General features: G+C 47.5%; 1 protein-coding gene across 1 annotated transcript in view; it reads right to left on the bottom strand.

Annotated features, from left to right (window-relative positions):
- Window positions 1-17,588, bottom strand: part of GNG7 (G protein subunit gamma 7) — a 48,884-nt gene that overhangs the window by 14,327 nt on the left and 16,969 nt on the right. The window contains exons 2-3 of the mRNA XM_059869947.1: window positions 16,226-16,283; window positions 6,761-6,833 (exon numbers count right to left, since the gene is read on the bottom strand). The gene's annotated coding sequence lies outside the window, so the exon portion shown is untranslated. The remainder of the gene's footprint in view (window positions 1-6,760; window positions 6,834-16,225; window positions 16,284-17,588) is intronic.

Genomic DNA, 17,588 nt, shown 5'->3' with positions numbered 1-17,588 from the left:
CTGATCCTGTCCCCTCCTCCTCACCCATTCCAACTACTTTCAATCCTTTTTTTTTTTTTTTTTTTTTGCTTGTGAACTCTAAATTTCCATGTATTTTTATCTCAAATTTCACTATATTAAACTCAACACCCACCCACCCAACCTGCTGCAAAACCATCTGCATTTAAGAGCTGGATTTAAAACTCCAGCTCAAAAATCCAACTCCCCGAACCACCTAAATTCAGGTTTTATTTGCCCAAAATTCACTTTTGAGTGCTTTTTGCAGCACCCAAGGAGCTCAACTTTGCCTTCAGTCCCTCAGATTAATTAGTGCTGCTCCTACCTGGAGTCTCCCAGGGCTAAAAATGGAGAGAGGAGAGGCAGGCTGTGAAAAAAAATTGGGAATTTGGAATTCCAGTTTGGGAATTCAGCTGCTACTAGGGCTAAAAAAAGGAGGCAGCAGGAGGAGTGAAGTCCTTGGCACCGAGTGGCTCCTCCTCCTCCTCCTGTTCCACCTTCTCCTCCTCTCCCCAGTCCTTCCCTGGCACATGAGTCACGTTCCCTGAGGAACCCACTCCTCCCAGCTTCCTCTCTGGGTGGGAAAAGAGCAGGAAAAATCATTTAATTTTTAATTATTGATATTGAATTTTGATTCCAAGCGTGGCAGGTGCTGGAGGATCCCACCAGCCCCAAAGCTGGCTCTGAGCCTGCTCTGTCCCCACATCCCTGGGGACACACAACCCCCAATTCCCAAATTCCCAAAGGTCACCCTGGGAGCTGATGGCTGATATGGGATAAACTTGATAATTGATCATTTGGATAATGCTCATATTTGAGAATTGGATAATGCTGATATTGGATAATTGGATAATCTTGATGTTTGATATTGGATAATATTGATAATTGGATAATTGGATAATGCTGATATTTGATAATGATGATGTTTGATAATGTTTATATTTGATATTGGATAATATTGATATTGGATAATATTGATATTTGATATTGGATAATATTGATAACTGGATAATGCTGATATTTGATAATGATGACGTTTGATAACTGGATAATGTTTATATTTGATATTGGATAATATTGATATTTGATAACTGGATAATCTTGATGTTTGATATTGAATAATATTGATATTTGATAATTGGATAATCTTGATGTTTGATATTGGATAATATTGATATTTGATATTGGATAATATTGATAATTGGATAATGCTGATATTTCATAATGATGATGTTTGATAACTGGATTATATTTATATTTTATATTGGATAATATTGATATTTGATAATACTGATATTTGATAATATTGATATTTGATAATATTGATGTTTGATAACTGGATAATATTGATATTTGAGAATTGGATAATCCTGATTTTTGATAATTTGATAATATTGATATTGGATAATTTGATAATTGGATAATGCTGATGCTTGATATTGGATAATATTGATATTTGATAACTGATTATATTTAATAATTGGATAATATTGATAATATTGATATTTGATAATTTGATAATGATGATGTTTGATAACTGGATAATGTTTATATTTGAGAACTGGATAACACTGATGTTTGATAACTGGATAATATTGACATTTAATAACTGGATAATATTGATATTGGATAATTTGGGAATGTTTATATTTGAGAATTAGATAATACTGATGTTTGATAACTGGATAATATTGATATTGGATAATATTGGTATTTGATAATTGGATAATGCTGATATTTGATATTGGATAATATTGATAACTGATAATTTGATAATGCTGATATTTCATAACTGGGTAATACTGATATTGGATAATTGGATAATGCTGATATTTTATAATTGGATAATACTGATAGTTGATAATTTAATAATTTCATATCTGGATAATATTGATATTTGAGAATTGGATAATGCTGATATTTAATGATTGGATAATGCTGCTATTTGATAACTGGAAATGCTGATATTTGATAACTGGATAATATTGATATTGGATAATTGGATAATGCTGATGTTTGATATTGGATAATATTTATTTTGGATAATATTGATATTTGATAATATTGGTATTTGATAATTGGATAATGCTGATATTTGATAATTGCATAATGTTTATATTTGATAACTGGATAATATTGACATTTGATAATCCTGATTTTTAATAATTGGATAATGCTGCTATTTGATGACTGGAAAATGCTGATATTTGATAATTTGATAATGCTGATATTTGATAATTTGTCCACCAGTCCTGGCTCCTGGGACAGGACAGGACAGGACAGGAGGTTCCTGGCCTGCCATCCTGCACATCTGTCCCTGCCCTGTCACCTCCTCCAGCAGCTCCAGCCCAAAGCTCCTCCACATTCCCAACCCCCAGGTGGCTCCAAGCCAGCCTTGGACACTTCCAGGGATGCAGGGGCAGCCCCAGCTGCTCTGGGAATCTCCAAAATCCTGAAATTGGGGCTGGGAACAGTGGCTGGAGTCGTTCCCAGCCTCTGATGCCTTTCCCAGATGTGCACCCAGAGAAAAACATTCCAACCCCTTTTCCCAGGGGCTGGGATCCCCCTCTGTGGGAAAACTGAGCTCAAATTCCCCCAAAACCTGGGAAAACAAAGAGGTGTCAACTCTCTGAGGGAGGAAAATCAACATCCAGGAGGGAAGGAGCAGAGGATCAGGAATTCCAGCTCATTCCGTGTGTTTGGAGACTGAGGACGAAGCCTGAGGGTATCAAAAAAAGTTTAAACTGACTAAAAATCAGGGTTTAAGTTTCAGGTTTCAGTTTTAAGCTGCAAAAAAAAAAAAAAAAACAGTTTAAAAATGAGTTCTGTGCTGGTGAGCTCAAGTGCAGGAGCTGAGGAGGAAGGAAAAAGTTTCTGACAAACCACAGATGTTTCTGTGCTGCCCAAAAAACCTTCCCAGTTTGTTGGGTTTTCCCTGAAAACTTGGGGTTTTCACCCAAATCCTTCACCAGTGATTTCACTGCCAAGAGCTGCAATTTCCTCAGCTTTTCCCAGCTTTTTCTGTGGGTTCAGCAGCGTTTCCTCTTTCCCCCAAAAAGGTTCAGCTGAGCCATCCCAAAATGAGCATTTTCTGCTTCGACAGCTCCGAACTTCTCAGAATTCTGACAAATCTCTCAGCTCAGACAACACGTGACCCTGCCTTGCTGGGAAACAATCCCCAAACCAACCCCAAATCCAGGGGGTTTTATGGATGGGGATGTTGGGTGTGGAGGATTTTAAGGATGGGGATGTTGGGTGTGGAGGATTTTAAGGATGGGGATGTTGGGTGTGGAGGATTTTAAGGATGGGGATGTTGGGTGTGGATTTAGGAGGATTTGCTCCTCGGTTTGGGGTGCAGACAGGGCAAACCCTGCCAAGCTCAGCTCTGCAGCTGGAATGGGATCTCTGGGGGTGTTTCTCAGGATAATCCTGGTGGGTTTTGGGATGATCCTGGCGTTTCTTCAGCATTCCCAGGGAAATGGGAGTGACTCAGGCTGGAAAAGGCGGCGCCGAGCGAACCCCGGCGATCCCTTTGTCCTGCCCACATCTCCCTAAAACGCTCCCCAACAAACTCCAGGGGTTTTCTCAGCTCCTGGAGCAGTAGAAAAAGGGAATTTTGGGGTTGGAAAACCCGTGTGGGGGCTGTGGGGCGAAGGTTTCTGGGTGTGCAGGTGCAGTGTGGGAGGGCAGGAAGGACAAACCCCAGACTGAGTCAGCAGCGCTCGGCTGCTTCCTTATCTCCCATCTCTGAGCAGAAAGGGCAAAGCAGCAGCTGAGCTGAGCTGGAAAAGGGCTCCAGACCTGCTGGGAACTGCAGGGAGGGCTTGGATTTGGGATTTTCCTGCTGCCAGAGAGAGCAGACGTGGGGAAATTGGGATGAGGCTGCAATCAGAGTGTGGATGGAAATGGGGGATGCAGCTCACCCCAAAACCAGAATTCCCAGCAGGAAAACACAGAATCACAGCTCCCACAGTGGGAAGGAGGGTCACACCCAGGAAAATACAGAATCACAGCTCCCACAGTGGGAAGAGAGGGTCCCACCCAGGAAAAGATGGAATCACAGTTCCCACGGTGGGAAATGAGGATCCCACCCTGCTCAGAGTCTCCATCCTGACTTTGCTTGGGGGAACTCTTCCTCTTCTTCATATTCCCTCCCAAAAATGGGGCAAGCACCTCTCCCTCTCCTCATTTCCCCCCAAAAATGGGGCAAACACTTCTCCTTCTCTTCATTTCCCAAAAAAACGGGGCAAACACCTCTTCCCTCCTTATTTTCTCCCCAAAATGGGGCAAACACCTCTCACTCTCCTCATTTTCTCACAAAAATGAGGCAAGCACCTCTCCCTCTCCTTATTTCCACCCAAAAATGAGGCAAACACCTCTCCCTCTCTTCATTTCCCCCCAAAAATGAGGCAAACACCTCTCCCTCTCCTCATTTCCCCCAAAAATGAGGCAAACACCTCTCCCTCTCCTCAATGCCCCCAAAAATGGGGCAAACACCTCTCCCTCTCCTCATTTCCACCCAAAACAAGGGTGAACATCCCAACCTTTCCCCTTCCATTTAATCCTTAAAGCCCCTAAATAAACAAACAGTCAGGAAAACAGGAGGGATGATGCAATTTAAAAAAGAAAAACAACACAACAGGGTTTTTTGGGGTTTTTTTTGCCTTTTTTTTTAAGGCAAGGACTAGAAGAGCAGAGCTGGGACTGACAGGCTGAGAGGCCACCACAAAGAAACCAGAACAAACTCCTCACCCTGAGCCAGCACCACCCCAGGCAGGGATTTCTGAAGCACCCTTCCAAGTGAATTCCCAGAAAATCACGTGGATTCAGGAGCAGGAGCCATTCCAATGTTTTCCTGGCAGGGCTGAGGGCCAATTCCCAACTCCTGGAGCAGCTCAGGAGCTCTTTGTGTGCTCCAAGGAGGCTGCAGCAGCTCCAGGCTGGGGCAGGAGAGATTTGGGAGAGAGATTTTCCAGAGAAAAATGGATTTTAGGGATGGATTTTAGGGATAGAAGCAGGAAAATTCCTGGGAAATTCAGGATGGTGGAACAGCACAAACAACTCAGCAGTCACGGGGCTTGAAAGGCTCTTTGAATTTCTGTGTGCAAAAAGGACAGAGTGCAAATGCCACAGAGTGCTCCAAAGGCTCTGGATCATTCCCTGATGATCCATCCCCACCTCCTCCAGCCCCAGGAATGAGTCAGGGTGGCCCTGAACAGGGCAACACCTCCCTGCAAGGCTGGGTCACTGCAGCACTTCCCCACTCACATCTGATTTCTGCAGCTCAGAGAGCAAAAAAAATGCCACGAATTCTGTGCAATCTGAACAGAAAATAGAAATAAAACTGATTTAACAGCACCCAGCAGCAGCAGCAACAGGCACAGGAGCCTGAAAGTTTTTTATCTGCCCATTTTTCTCTCCTCCCTGCACATCTGGGCAGCTGTGGAGGCCAAAACTCAGGGTGTGCTGATCAGGGCAAGAAGAAAAGAATTAGAAAAAAACAAATCCCACCTCCAGCTGGAAGGCACCCAAAAGGCTGGCTGCAGTTTGGGTCTGAAACAGCACCTTATTTAGACAATCTGAGGAATGTTTGGGAGGCTGCTCCGGCTGGGGATTTGCATAATGGGTGTCTGTCCGTGCTTACCTAAGAGCACAGGAATCCCGTCTGTCAGTCAGTCTAGACTGCGGGGTTGGATCCAGGGAATCTCCCAGCCAGGAATAACACGGGCAGCAGGGCAGGGTGCTGCCACCTGCCGATGGCAGCCAGGCGTTTGGCAGCAATTTGGATTTTTGGGGTGATTTTTTGGGTTGGGTTGTGGTGTAGAGGTCGGCTCGGGGTGAAGAGTGGGGGAAAATTCATCCTCATCTTCATCCTCATCCTCATCCTCCTGGGAAAACCCCAGTGCTCCTGGTGGCCCTGCAGAGCCTCACCTCGCTCTGCTGCTGGCTCCAGTTTTAATTAAAGCACGGGGAGCGTTTTGATGAAGGAATTTCCATATAAATAATGAGATGAAATCCAATTAATCAACAAGAAAAGCAAAGCGCCACAAGCGCGGCCCAAGCGCGCCCTCTGCCGGCCGCAGCCGGGAACTGCAGGCAAGGAAATGGAAGATTTTTTTCCCCCCAAAAAATGGGATTTTAAGGGATTTTTCACCCGAAATGCACAAAATCAGCCCGTTTCCATTTCCGTTTCGACACACGGGGAAACGCAGAGCTCTGGAGCCACCTGGATTTCAGCTCTTCGGATGAGCCAGGAGCAGCAACTGCTGATCATCATCATCATCATCCTCATCACCCCAGTGTCCTCCTGTCCCAAAGCCCCTGTGGGGAGCTCAAACTTCTCCCAAATCCAGAGAGAGCTCAGCCTCCTGCCCCTTGAATTCCCAAGGTTATTCCAATAAAAACCCTGAGGATGATCCAGCCCTGGGACAACACAGCCACAACTCCCAGCTCTGGGTTTGTCACCTCCAAATAACCCCAAACAGCCCCAAAAAACCCCAAACAGCCCCAAATAACCCCAAACAGCCCCTTTCCATGGAACAGCAGCTCCCACACAGCTCCAGGTCCCCTCTGGAATGCAGAGATCCTTAATTAATGAGGTAATTGCTGGCACATAACGAGGCCCCATCATCAGCAGCACCCACAGTCAGCACTTCAGACCCCAAATTCACATCCAAACCCCTAATCCAGAGAGTTTTCCAGATAAAATGAACCAATTAAGGGGAAATTAATCAATAATGAGACAAATCAAGTCTCTGCTCACCTTCCTACTGCAGAGCAGCCTCGTTCTCCTGGGGTGGATTCCTCGATTTTTTTTCTGGATTCCTCGATGGCTCCTGCCAAGGAAAATGGGAATTCAGATCCAGCAGCCCGAGCAGATGGAGCTGTGTTATTAATGGAGTTAGAATTTGGGATATTTACCCCATCATGGCATTAATCAGTTTGATCAAGAGCCAATTATTCCCTGGAAAATCAGGGCTGCCATTCATCCATCAATAATCAGAATAATGACAGGGAAGTGGTGGGATTTTCCTTTGTTTTTAGAAATCACAGCCTGGCTGAGGGCTCAGGGAAATATTTGGGTCTAAATTGCATTTTTTTTGGTGGGGAGAAGCAGAGAGGGAGAGGGGTTTGAATCATTTTGGGGGGAAATGAAGAAAAGGAGTTTGCATCATTTTTGGGGAGGAATATGAAGGAGAGGAGGAGTTTGTCCCATTTCAGAGGAAAATATGAAGGAGTTTGCATCAATTTTTGGGGAGGAATATGAAGAAGAGGAGGAGTTTGTCCCATTTTTGAGAGGGAATGATGGGAGGCAGAGGTGTTCCCCCCATTTTTGGGGGGGAACATGAAGAAGAGAAGGAGTTTACCCCATTTCAAAAGAAAATATGAAGGAGTTTGCATCATTTTTTTGGGGAGGAATCTGAAGAAGAGGAGGAATTTTCCCCATTTTAGAGGAGAATATGAAGAAGAGGAGTTTGCACCATTTTTTTGGGGGAGGAATATGAAGAAGAGGAGGAATTTACCCCATTTCAGAAGAAAATATGAAGAAGAGGAGGAATTTTCCCCATTTTAGAGGAGAACATGAAGGAGTTTGCACCATTTTTTGGGGAGGAATATGAAGAAGAGGAGGAGTTTACCCCATTTCAGAAGAAAATATGAAGAAGAGGAGGAGTTTACCCCATTTCAGAAGAAAATATGAAGAAGAGGAGGAGTTTACCCCATTTCAGAGGAAAATATGAAGGAGTTTGCATCATTTTTTGGGAGGAATATGAAAAAAAGAAGAAGCATTTGCATCATTCCAGGGACGCTTACAGAGCATAAAAAAAAAAAAAAAAAAAGGTTTCAGCACTGAAAAAAAGTTTCTGAGCATTTCAGCACAGGAAAAAAAGTTTCCTGCCCTGGCTGAGCACATCCTGGAAGGTTGAATTTCCAAGAAAACTTCAGTCCCAGGCTGCAGGAACGAGCTGCCCTTGGGAGAGCTCCCAAACCCCCCCGAGAACCCCTCGTGCCTCACGTCCCCTTCCCAGTAGAACATTGCTCAACCCAGCTGGAGTCAGAGCAGGAGCCAGGCAGGGATGGATTCCAAGAATCCATCAGAGCTGAAATCCAGCCCTGCTTGTTTTCCTCCTGGCTGAGCACAAACAGGTTTTTTTGTTTTTGTTTTGGTTTTTCTAAAGGAGTCAAAGCCACGTCAGTGATTCTGGGCTGGGGTTCCTTTCACCTCCTCCTCCTCCTCCTGCAGATTGCAGTGGATTCAGGGGTGAGGAACAGCCAAAAAAAGCAGTTTAAACTTGTTTTGGTTTTGTTTTTTAACAGAGATTTGTTCAGATTTCCCATTCCAGCTCTGTGTGGAAATAGGAAAAAAAAAAAAAGGGTGAATTTGGGGCAGGTCAGGAGAGCAAAAAGGAGTTTGGGGATAAAGGCACAAACACCTCCAACAGCTCCAGGTTTGGAAGTGGCCTTGGAATGGGCAATCCCAGGGGCTCAGGGAATCCTGGAATGGTTTGGGCTGGAAGCAGCTCAGATCCCACCCAGTTCCACCCTTCCCCAGGTCGCTCCAAGCCTCTGGAATTGGGCACTTCCAGCCATTCCCACTGCTCTGCTCTGAGGTTTTCCACAGCACCATCCCCAAGTCCTTGGATTCTGGGTGATGGCTTTAGCTGGATTTGGGATGGGGGGATGGAAAAAAAGCACCTGGATCATCAGGGTCACTCCTCCTTCCAGCTGGAGCAGTCCTGATTCCCTCCAGAATGCTGAAACTGACCCCAAAGGACTGAAATTCCAGGGGATTCATCAGCACAGTGCAGCTGAGAAACAAACAGGGCCACGAGCAGGAGGGTGGGGCTGCACCTGGGAGGTCCCAGCAGGAATTTTGGGAAAAGAGCCAACCTTCAGCTGCCATCCTGACTTCAGAGGGATTTTCCAAGCCAAACCATTCCACGGAGGTGAAGCTGCTGCCAGAACCAGCTCCACACAAACCACCCCAACCCCACTCCAAACCCTTCAGCCAGGCTCTTTTCCCAACTAAAATGAACTCATTAATGACAGATTAATCAATAATGAGAATTTCCTTCCCTTCAGACCAAGGCAGCTGGAGCTGAGCTGAAATCCTGCAGTGACAACACAGGATTTCCCTGGAATTTTGGGCTGCTTTGGGTTTCTCCTTTTGTGTTTTCTTTTCCAAAGCAACACAGGGGCTCCTGCACTAAAAATGTTTCAATTTGAGGTTTCGAGCTGCTCTCAGAGACCCCATGGGGACCTGGCAGCAGCTCCACCACAACCAAAGGGAAAAACAACCCCAGAGCTTTCCAGAGGGACAGGATCCCATCTCTGGGTTGTTGTTGACAGCCCTGCAGGATCCCTGCTCTGCGAGGGAAAACAAGGCTGACCTCAGCTGGAATAAACTCTGCCCCCTCCTTCCTCCCCAGCCCTGGCCTGCTGCAAAGGTTTGGAACTTGATATTCCACAGGCTCCTGTTTACAGCCCAGCTGGGGACACGCTGGGGACACCCAGGGGACACTGAGGCTCCCCTGAGCCCCAGACACTGCCACTCCCTCCTGGAAACATCCCCTGGCTCCGGGCCTGGGGGGCTTGGCAAGGCTCTGCCCCCTCCCCACAAAGGCAATTCCTGCTGGGAATGTCACACGGGCAGCTAGGGCAAAATCCTGCCTGCTCCAGGTTTTCCTGCTTTTATCCAGGTTTTCCTGGTTTTATCCAGGTTTTCCTGCCTGGATCCAGGTTTCCCTGGTTCTATCCAGGTTTTCCTGATTCTATCCAGGTTTCCCTGGTTCTATCCAGGTTTCCCTGATTCTATCCAGGTTTTCCTGTATCTACCCAGGTTTTTTTGGTTGTACCCAGGTTTCCCTGGCTCTATCCAGGTTTACCTGGCTCTATCCAGGTTTCCCTGGCTCTATCCAGGTTTTCCTGGTTCTATCCAGGTTTCCCTGATTCTATCCAGGTTTCCCTGATTCTATCCAGGTTTTCCTGTATCTACCCAGGTTTTTCTGGTTGTACCCAGGTTTCCCTGGCTGCATTCAGGTTTCCCTGCCTGGATCCAGATTTTCCTGGTTGTATCCAGGCCTTCCTGCCTCCATCCAGGTTTTCCCGAGTGCATCCAGGTTTCCCTACCTGTATTCAGGTATCCCTGCCTCTATCCAGGTTTCCCTGCCTCTCTCCAGGTTTCCCTGCCTCTCTCCAGGTTTCCCTGTCTGTATCCAGGTTTCCCTGCCTCTCTCCAGGTTTCCCTACCTGTATCCAGGTTTCCCTGCCTCTCTCCAGGTTTCCCTGCCTCTCTCCAGGTTTCCCTGGCTCTCTCCAGGTTTCCCTGGCTCTCTCCAGGTTTCCCTGCCTCTCTCCAGGTTTCCCTACCTCTCTCCAGGTTTCCCTGCCTCTCTCCAGGTTTCCCTGGCCTTCCTTCCTTCCCTGACCCTGCCAAGCCAGACCCATCCCTTTCAGAGATGCCTCAGAGCGGGTGTGGGCAGCAGGAAGGGGAATTCCTTCCCCAATTCCCTGGAAGCGCCAACAGTTGGGAATGTGAAGCATCCTGGAGGGCCAGAGCCAGGAAGGAAACCAGATCCTGCAGCCCAGCCCACCAGAATTCCCCCCAGGAGCCAGGAATGCTGGGGGAAGGAGCAGGAGCATTTCCAGGAGGAGCTCCCAGCTCAGCAGCAGGAATTCTGTGTCCCTGGAATTCTGTGCTACTGGAATTTTATGCCCCCAAAATTCTGTGCTGCGGGAATTCCATGCCCCTGGAATTCTGTGCTGCTGGAATTTCGTGCCCCCAGAAGTCTGTGCTGCAGGAATTCTGTGCTGTTGGAATTTCATGTCCCTGGAATTCTGTGCTACAGGAGTTCTGTGTCCCTGGAACTCTGTGCCCTTGGAATTCTGTGTTGCTGGAATTCTGTGCCCCTGGAATTCTCTGCTGCAGGAATTCTGTGCCCCTGGAATTCTGTGCTGCAGGAATTCTGTGCCCCTGGAATTCTGTGCTGCAGGAGTTCTATGCCCCTGGAATTCTGTGCTGCAGGAATTCTGTGCCCCTGGGATTCTGTGTCCCTGGAATTCTGTGCCCCTGGAACTCTGTGCCCCTGGAACTCTGTGCCCCTGGGATTCTGTGTCCCTGGATTTCTGTGCCCCTGGATTTCTGTGCCCCTGGATTTCTGTGCCCCTGGGATTCTGTGCCCCTGGGATTCTGTGCCCCTGGAATTCTCTGCTGCTGGAATTCTGTGTCCCTGGGATCCTCCAGCCCCTTCCCAGGCCTGCCTCCAAGCCCTGGCTGTCTCTCTGCAAGCTCAGCTCCCCCCCAGCATTCAATCCCCTCCATCCAGCAGCACCACGGGCTCAGTTCTGCCCCTTTTGTGCTCCATAAAAATCCCCAGGTCCAGGTCCAGAGCCAGACTTGTCACATCCCTAAAAATATCCCCCTATAAATAGCAAATGCTCCAACAATGGCACCAGGGCAACCACCCCACAACATCCAGGGCAGAGCTCCAAATGTGAACTTTTCCCTGGCAGCTCCTCCAAGGATGAGCAGATCCTTCTTTCCCCTGTGCCCTTTTCCAGCTGGGTTTTTTTGGGGTTTGTTTTTTTGGGAACAGCTGCTGCAGCCAGCTCTCATTTGCTGTTTCACTGGGAACTGGCTCTGGAAGATTTTTTGAAGTCTTAAAAAGGGAAGAATTGGAGGAGAGGGAAGCAAAAAGGGTCTGCAGGATTCCCACCCCCAGGGATGTGAGCTCAGGAAATTGAGAATGGGATTTAAATGAACCACACTTGGCATTTTAAAATCTTCCCAAAAGCAAATCCTGCCCCCTGGGAGGCTCAGGAATTTTGGGATTTCACACACCTGTGCACAGGTGGATCTGTGTGGGGGGAAAAGGTGAAATTCCAAACCAGATTAATGCAGAAGTGAAGTTAAAATGTGGATCCAAGGAAAAGGAGCTGCACATTTCCCTAGCTGGGATATTCCAAGGGATTTTTCCAACCCCCCCTCATTCCTCTGAGCAGAAGAGGGAAAAAAAAAGTTTAAAATAAACCCTGCAGAGAGCAGCATTCCAGCAGCAGGAGCTCATTCCTGACAAGAAATGTTTGGGGATTCTGCTGGGCAGAATCTCCTCAAACCCCTCCAGAGTTTCAGGGATCCTCAGGACAAGGGGCCATGGAAACAACAGAGCTATTTTTAAAAGAGTTTTTTGCTTCTGGGATGCCAATTTCCAGGAGTTGTTTGGAAAATGAGATTTTTAAAATGTCCCCAGGCTAAGGGAACAAACTGTGCTGGAGCAGCAGCTCCCCCTGCTCAGGGTTCTCCAGGGATGGCTTTGACTTTGCAGCTTCCTTTCATCCAAAAAGAATTTAAAAATCACCTTTTCCTCCTTTTAGAGAGCAAAATAGCAACAATAAAAAATTAAATCTCTGTTTAAATCCTCCAGTTTTAGCAAATGCCTGCAGCTGTTCCAAGCAGATCAAACCAGGGAGAATCCCCTTCCCTGCAGCTGAGGTTTAATGGAATTATTGAATTATTTCAGCCCAAAGCCTCTGCCAGGATCCAAAGGGGATCTCTTCTACCACTGACAACATCCCAAAAATGGGAGGAATTTTGAAATCCACACCAAGAACTTCCCAAAAATGGGAGGAATTTTAAATCCTCACCAAGAACTTCCCAAAAATTGGAGGAATTTTGAAATCCACACCAAGAACATCCTAAAAATGGGAAGAATTTTGAAATCCACATCAAGAACATCCCAAAAAAGGCAGGAATTTAAAAATCCACACCAAGAACATCCCAAAAATTGGAGGAATTTTGTAACCCACACCAAGAACATCCCAAAAATGGGTGGAATTTTAAAATCCACACCAAAAACATCCCCAAAATAGTGAGAATTTTAAAATCCACACCAAGAACATCCCAAAAATGGGAGGAATTTTGAAATGCACTCCAAGAACATCCCAAAAATAGTGAGAATTTAAAAATCCTCACCAAGAACTTCCCCAAAACTGGAGGAATTTTAAAATGCACACCAAGAACATCCTAAAAAATTGGAGGAATTTTAAAATCCACTCCAAGAACATCCCAAAAATAGTGAGAATTTAAAAATCCACACCAAGAACATCCCAAAAATTGGAGGAATTTTGAAATCCACACCAAGAACATCCCAAAAATGGCAGGAATTTTGTAACCCACACCAAGAACATCCCCAAAAATGGGTGGAATTTTAAAATGCACACCAAGAACTGCGTGGAAAGGGAAGAGGAGGTGAAAGAGGATCCAGCTGAGGGGAATTCCTGACACTGGAAATACCAGCTGGGATGCTGAGGTTTGGGATTCCTGGAGAGCTGCTGGAAAAGGCAGCAGGGATTTGCTGTGCAGGGTTCTCAGAGCAGCTGAAGGCTCCAGAGTTGCTCCAACAATTTGGGAATTTCTCCAGTAAAATATGAGGTATCAAGCTGGTTAAAATCCCTAAAAACACCCCACAAAAAGAATCCAAACTCTCCCCAGGGAGGGGATATTCCCCTTTTTCTTTCCAGCTGGGAAAAGTTCAGCACAGAAAAGAGGGAAATATGGAAAGCAAGGTTTGGGTTTAAATGTGGCTGTTTCACCTCAGAGCAACTCCTGAGGTTGTTTCAATGTGGTTTGGGTTACACAAGTGGCCTCAATCTTCCAGGATCAGCACTTTTATACAGGCAATTAGTGAAAAAATTAAATGTCTTAATGACCCCTGGGAAATGGGATCCATCAGTGATTCCTGAGCCAGGGCAGCTCCATTTCTGCAGGATAAAAATCCCTAAAGAAAGGGGATTTGTGTCACTTCAGGAACGGGGGGAGAAGTGAGAGCACAAAAAGCTGCTCCTAAAAATCAGAAAGGTGTGGGAGAGTCCAACCTGGCACCTCAAAGAGATTAAAAAAGGGGAAAAAATCAGGAGCATGGGATCACTGAGGCTGGGAAAGAGCCCAGGCTGGGCCTGACCCCCCCCTTGTCCCCACCTCCAGGGATGGGGACCCCAAACCTCCCTGGGCAGCTCTTCCCAAGGTTTAACAACCCATTCCAGGAGGAAATTCCTGCTGCTGTCCCACCTGGAGCACCCTGGGGCTGTTTCCTCCTGTCCTGGTGTCCCCTGGGAGCCTCCTGGCTGTCCCCTCCTCTTGGGGACTTGTGGACATTGGGAATGTCCCCCTGATCCTGCTTTGCTCCAGGCTGAGCCCCTTCCCATCTCCCTCAGGGATTCTCCAGACCCTTCCCATCTCCCTCAGGAATTCTCCAGACCCTTCCCATCTCCCTCAGGGATTCTCCAGACCCTTCTCAGACCCCTCAGGAATTCTCCAGCCCCTTCCCATCTCCTTCAGGAATTCTCCAGCCCCTTCCCATCTCCTTCAGGAATTCTCCAGACCCTTCTCAGACCCCTCAGGAATTCTCCAGACCCTTCCCATCTCCTTCAGGAATTCTCCAGCCCCTTCCTATCTCCTTCAGGAATTCTCCAGACCCTTCCCATCTCCTTCAGGAATTCTCCAGACCCTTCCCATCTCCTTCAGGAATTCTCCAGCCCCTTCCCATCTCCTTCAGGAATTCTCCAGCCCCTTCCCATCTCCTTCAGGGATTCTCCAGACCCTTCCCAGCTCTCTCAGGAATTCTCCAGCCCCTTCCCATCTCCTTCAGGAATTCTCCAGACCCTTCCCAGCTCTCTCAGGAATTCTCCAGCCTCTTCCCATCTCCTTCAGGAATTCTCCAGACCCTTCTCAGACCCCTCAGGAATTCTCCAGCCCCTTCCCATCTCCTTCAGGAATTCTCCAGACCCTTCCCAGCTCTCTCAGCAATTCTCCAGACCCTTCTCAGACCCCTCAGGAATTCTCCAGCCCCTTCCCATCTCCTTCAGGAATTCTCCAGCCCCTTCCCATCTCCTTCAGGAATTCTCCAGCCCCTTCCCAGGCCTGCCTCCAAGCCCTGGCTGTCTCTCTGCATGCTCAGCTCCCCCCCAGCATTCAATCCCCTCCATCCAGCAGCACCACGGGCTCAGTTCTGCCCCTTTTGTGCTCCATAAAAATCCCCAGGTCCAGGTCCAGAGCCAGACTTGTCACATCCCTAAAAATATCCCCCTATAAATAGCAAATGCTCCAACAATGGCACCAGGGCAACCACCCCACAACATCCAGGGCAGAGCTCCAAATCCTCCTCTCAGCTCCCTCCTGAGCACCCAGGGCTGGAGAAATGAAATCCCCCCTTCCACACTTCCATAAAAATCTGTGAACAAAGATTTGCTCTGAGCTGCAGCACCAACATTTCCCACCAGAAATTACAACAACAACTTCTCTGAGTTTTCCTCTTTTTTTTTTTTCCCCTGTTTTCCTCCTGGTTTGGATCAAACCTGTGACTCACAGCTTCTCCCACATCTGTCCCCTCCTGAGGACACCCCAAGTGCACAAATCAGGGGCAAAGTGACACAGGGAAAAGACATTTTTGGGTTTTTTTTTTTAGGAAAGTGAGACAAGAGGAAGCTCTGCCAGGGATGGAGGGAAAGGAGCAGCGGTCACATGAGGATGTCCAGCCCCCAAAGCAGCTGCTAATGAGTGTCTCAGTTAATTACTCGGCTCCCTGGGATGAGGAGCTCGGGGCTGGCAGCTCATCCACGGCTCCACTGCCAGGGACACAGTGCCCTCTCTTGGAGACTCCAAATCCAGCCTGAAGCCGGGAGTGAGGACCAAAACCCGCTGGAATCTCCTAAAAAATTGATTTCTGCCCAAGAAACACCTCTGGCCTGGCTGGGTACTCCTTGGAGGAACAGGGGAACACCTCTGGAGCTGCTCCTGAGGCAGGTCAGTGACTCGTGACCTTGATTAACCTTTGGATCTTCTCATCAAAACTCAGCTCTTTTTTAAAATTAAGATTTTTTTTTTTAAGATGGGGAATATTGAAACACCTAAAGAGTGGTGATATTGTGGTGTCACAGAAGGGTTTGGGATGGAAGGGAGCTATCAGTCAGTTCCAGGAAAAAGAATGGAATTGTTTTATGAAGAACCATTCTGTGGGCACCACCTCTCAGTGGAGGGACAGTCCCCACTGCCCACCTGGCACAGGTGACCATGGACAGCCAAGGCTGGACAGGGCTTGGAGCACCCTGGGATGGGGGAAAGGAAAGCACTGGATGGGCTTTAGGATCCTTCCCACCCAAATTCTGGCTGGGAAATGCCCAGATTTGGGGCTCAGGAGGTGTTTGGGTGGCTGTGGGTGCTGCTGGCACCTACCTGGGCAGGTGTCCCCACCTCCTCTGGCACTCGCTGCAGGGGGGAAAGGACAAATCTCCTAAAATAAAATAAAATAAAATAAAATAAATGGAGAGAATTTTCAGCAACTGAAAGGATCCTGCAGGGAATCCCAGCTCCTCTCAACACCAGGTTTGAGCCCACCAGCTGCAGCACCTCACACCTTTTCCCCATCCCATTTTTTCCCTGTTCTTTCCCTGCTGGAATCCAGCCCATTCCTGAACTATTTAAAGCACCTCACACCTTTTCCCCCATTTTTCCCTGGTTTTTCCTGTTTTCTGCCTGCTGGAATCCAAACTGATTTCCACCCACCCAGCCACACGAGGAGTGTGTCCTTTGGGGTGGTTTATTTACACTTCAATATGTTCAGGACCTGCCTCTGAGATTTGTTTTGGAGGGGGGATGAAATGCTACAAGTCCTCACAGGAGAGGTTTCATGAGGATGATGCACCTGAGGCTTTCTCCATGCTCATCCATGGAATCTGGGATAAAAACCCCCAATTTCTACCAACTTAGGCCTGGCTTTGAACACATTGATTCCAACAGAGAACTTTTTGGTAGGGGGGGAAAAGCCTGGCAGCTCCCAGGCTGTGCAATTCCATATCTGAGTCTGAAGATGGCTCCATTGGAATGAGGGATGCCTGCCATCATCCATCCATGGATCCATCCCTGTGTTCATCCCTCCCTCCCTCCATCCATCATCCTTCCATGGATGCATCCATCCATCCCTCCATCCATGATCCATCCATCTGTCCATCCGTCTGTTCATCTATCCATTCATCCATCATCCATGCATCCATCCAACCCTGTGTCCATCCCTCCATCCGTGGATCCATCCATCCATCCATCATCCATCCATCCATGGATGCATCCCTCCATCCATCCATCCCTGTGTCCATCCATCCCTCCATCCATCATCCAGCCATCCCTCCCTCCCTCCATCCCCCATCCATCTATCCATCCATCCATATCCATCCATCCACCCATCCCTGTGTCCATCAATATCCATCATCCCTCCCTCCCTCCCTCCCTCATCCATCCATCCCTGTGTCTGTCCACCCATCCATCCCTCCATCCATGGATCCATCCCAGTGTTCATCCCTCCCTCCATCCATCATCCATCCATGCATGCATCCATCCATGATCCATCCGTCTGTTCATCCATCCGTTAATCCATCCATCCATCTGTCCATCCCAGTGTTCATCCCTCCCTCCATCCATCATCCATCCATGGATGCATCCATCCATCCCTCCATCCATGATCCATCCATCTGTCCATCCATCCGTTAATCCATCCATCCATCTGTCCATCCCAGTGTTCATCCCTCCCTCCATCATCCATGCA

Source organism: Haemorhous mexicanus, chromosome 29, assembly GCF_027477595.1.
Source record: "Haemorhous mexicanus isolate bHaeMex1 chromosome 29, bHaeMex1.pri, whole genome shotgun sequence".
Classification (NCBI taxonomy): Eukaryota; Metazoa; Chordata; class Aves; order Passeriformes; family Fringillidae; genus Haemorhous; species Haemorhous mexicanus.
The sequence above is the reverse complement of the archived record's forward strand: the minus strand, read 5'-3'. Positions and strand labels throughout refer to the sequence as shown.